General features: G+C 42.0%; 1 protein-coding gene across 3 annotated transcripts in view; it reads right to left on the bottom strand.

Annotated features, from left to right (window-relative positions):
• Positions 1 to 2,505, bottom strand: part of adgrl2a (adhesion G protein-coupled receptor L2a) — a gene marked incomplete at its 3' end in the record, with an annotated part of 98,694 nt that extends 96,189 nt beyond the window's left edge. For all 3 annotated transcript variants that reach the window (XM_013999998.1, XM_014000005.1, XM_014000010.1), the window contains 1 exon segment: positions 1,847 to 2,505.
• Between the last annotated feature and the right edge of the window lie 6 nt (positions 2,506 to 2,511).

Here is a 2,511-nt window from a genome sequence, read left to right as displayed (position 1 = left end):
TATATATATATATGAAATGGAATTTTATGTAAAAAAATATTTGAAATGCTTGAACAAGACATTTGTTTTCCTTTCTTTATATATATAAAAATTGTCCTTGAAGTGTACCTTAGAATATGAGACCACAACAAACAAGTCAAACATATAAATGCTTTCATTGAGGGGGAGAAGAAACTTTTCTTTTTTTTTTTCCAGCCGTTCTGAAGCCTCTTAGGGTCAGTCTAAACCAGTAGCACAAAATAAGACTCCTTTCATTGTGTAAGGACTTTGATATGCTAATCCCAACAGCTGGAATTTGCACTTGCATTAGTCCAGATATAATTTTTGCTCAATGCACAAACATGAATCGCTCTATAACAAGCTCGAATGAGCAGTTAAGCTTCTCTAACCTGATAAAAAAAATAAAGGAATCCTTCTATTTCTTTCAGCACAGTTTGCCTTTGTGTGTCACTGAACAATCACATTATTATGTATGATGTTGGGGGGGAATAAGACCAGTTCATCCTCAGAACACTTGATTCATTCTTTTTGGTTTTTGCAGGTTTTTGTCGTCTCTGGCGTACATTTTTATAATGAAGAGGTTAAACAGCAACAATTGTTTACGTTTATCACAAAGGACACTTGTGTAAAGTGAAATTATATTCTATATGTTGTGGAGAGAGCCCGACTCAAGGCACATCCATGGATGGTCCCCTCTAAACCCAGGATTTTTGGAGCGTTGGCTTTGAGATAAGATCTTTAGTGACAGAAAAAAAGATGAAAGAAAGAAAAAAAAGAAGAAGAAGAAGTGGGGGAGTAGGGGTTTGAGAAGACTGGAGCTAAATTTACCCCCAGTTCACCAATCGATCACTACAGATCGCAGCTCTGCTCCAGGCTCCCATGCATCAGCGGCTGGCCGCTCTGCTCCTCACCGAGGAGGAGGCTGCCGACGCGCCGCATGTGCGCGCCTGCAGCCCGCTTCACGTGCTTTGACAACAGTGAGCCTAAATAATACATGGGAAGTTAAAACGATCTAATTTAGCTGCCACTTTTTCTCTTCCGTTTTTTTTCCGTTCCTTTTTTTTTATCATTTACACACTGTTTAAAGCAGCCGAGTCTCTTGTTTATTTGTGTCAGAATTTGTCTACTTTTTGGTCACATCACTAAGTTGGCACGCTTGTGCCAAAAACGCATCGCGAGCATCTGCGCTCAAAACGCATTCTGCTAAATTAGCGAAGTGTTTGTTTACTTTTATGTTTTTTTTTTTTTTCCTTTTGTACAAATAACCACCAAATGCACGGCGACGTCGCGTCACAGCCCACACTTCTCCAGCCTGGACATCAATGGACTTAAAACCAACATTAAAGTCCAAACTCCAACTTTTTGGAGGCATAAATTCCAATTTAATGCCGCTTTACGCGTTCCAGCTCACTGAAACGCCCCGCTGCCCCCCATCCCTTCCATCCCTCTCTTTCTATCTCTCTCTCTCTCTTACACACACGCACACACTCACATTCACACACACACATTGTGAAACACTTCCCATTCAGCCCAAACTCGACAGCCAAACAAATCAATCCACATCTGGTTACGTTTTGATTAACTTGAATTTAGTTACCCATGCTGCCTCTCGGACAATTTCCAATCACGCACAGGGATGATTTTAAAAAATGTCTAAATCCTCATGTTTGATCTTTTACAAATTATTTCCTTTAAATGTATATTTAAAAATAAGTTGTTTGGAATCTAAAAATAGGTCCCAAATACAAAGATAGGGATCTTACGAGTTGTTATTCCACATCATCTTATTCGAGAATTATAAGCGTTAATCATAAAATAGTAAAGATGAGACAAACAAAACGCTTACCTTTCTTGAAAAGCAGTGAAGCCGGAAAAAAAAAAGCAAAAATGAAGTCAGTTGCATTGGATTAAAAAAAATGATTTGAAGCAAAAATCAAAATAATAAATGTCAGATTGTGGAAAGAAAGTCTGGTTGGAACTCCTCTCTCAGGTCTGAGGCATGCTCTCCTAATCTGGGACACACACGCAGAGACGGGGAGAGAGAGGGAGAGGGAGAGAGAGAGAGAGAGAGAGAGAGGCTGGCTATCAAGCGGCAGGTCCCCCCCGCAGCCCGCACGGTCCCCCGCACCGGACGCACTCTTCCATGGCACGCAAGGTGTTGCGCTGCGCTCAAGTCATCAACGCCACTGAGCGGCTCATCTGCGCACTCTCAACTCCTGAAGCAGCAGCAACAAACAAGGAGAAGAAGCGTGGGGGGAAAAAAAGATTGAGTGACCAAGAGGGACAACACTGACAGAGTGGCTTTTTTCTTTCTTTTTTTTTTCTTTTTTTTTCACTGAAGGAGAGGAGGGGGAGCAGATGACGAAAAAAAAAGCGCTACTTATAGACACCGATGCTGCTCTTCATGGCTCCTCTCTGAATCTGCACTGAGACTGGGCAAGTTTCAGCGGCTCGCCTCTGGAAGAGATCCCGCTCGCAGCGTTGAGACACTTGGTGCAAGCAGCGCGGAGC

Source organism: Austrofundulus limnaeus, unplaced genomic scaffold, assembly GCF_001266775.1.
Source record: "Austrofundulus limnaeus strain Quisiro unplaced genomic scaffold, Austrofundulus_limnaeus-1.0 Scaffold8, whole genome shotgun sequence".
Lineage (NCBI taxonomy): Eukaryota > Metazoa > Chordata > Actinopteri > Cyprinodontiformes > Rivulidae > Austrofundulus > Austrofundulus limnaeus.
This window is presented reverse-complemented; position numbering and strand designations above follow the sequence as displayed.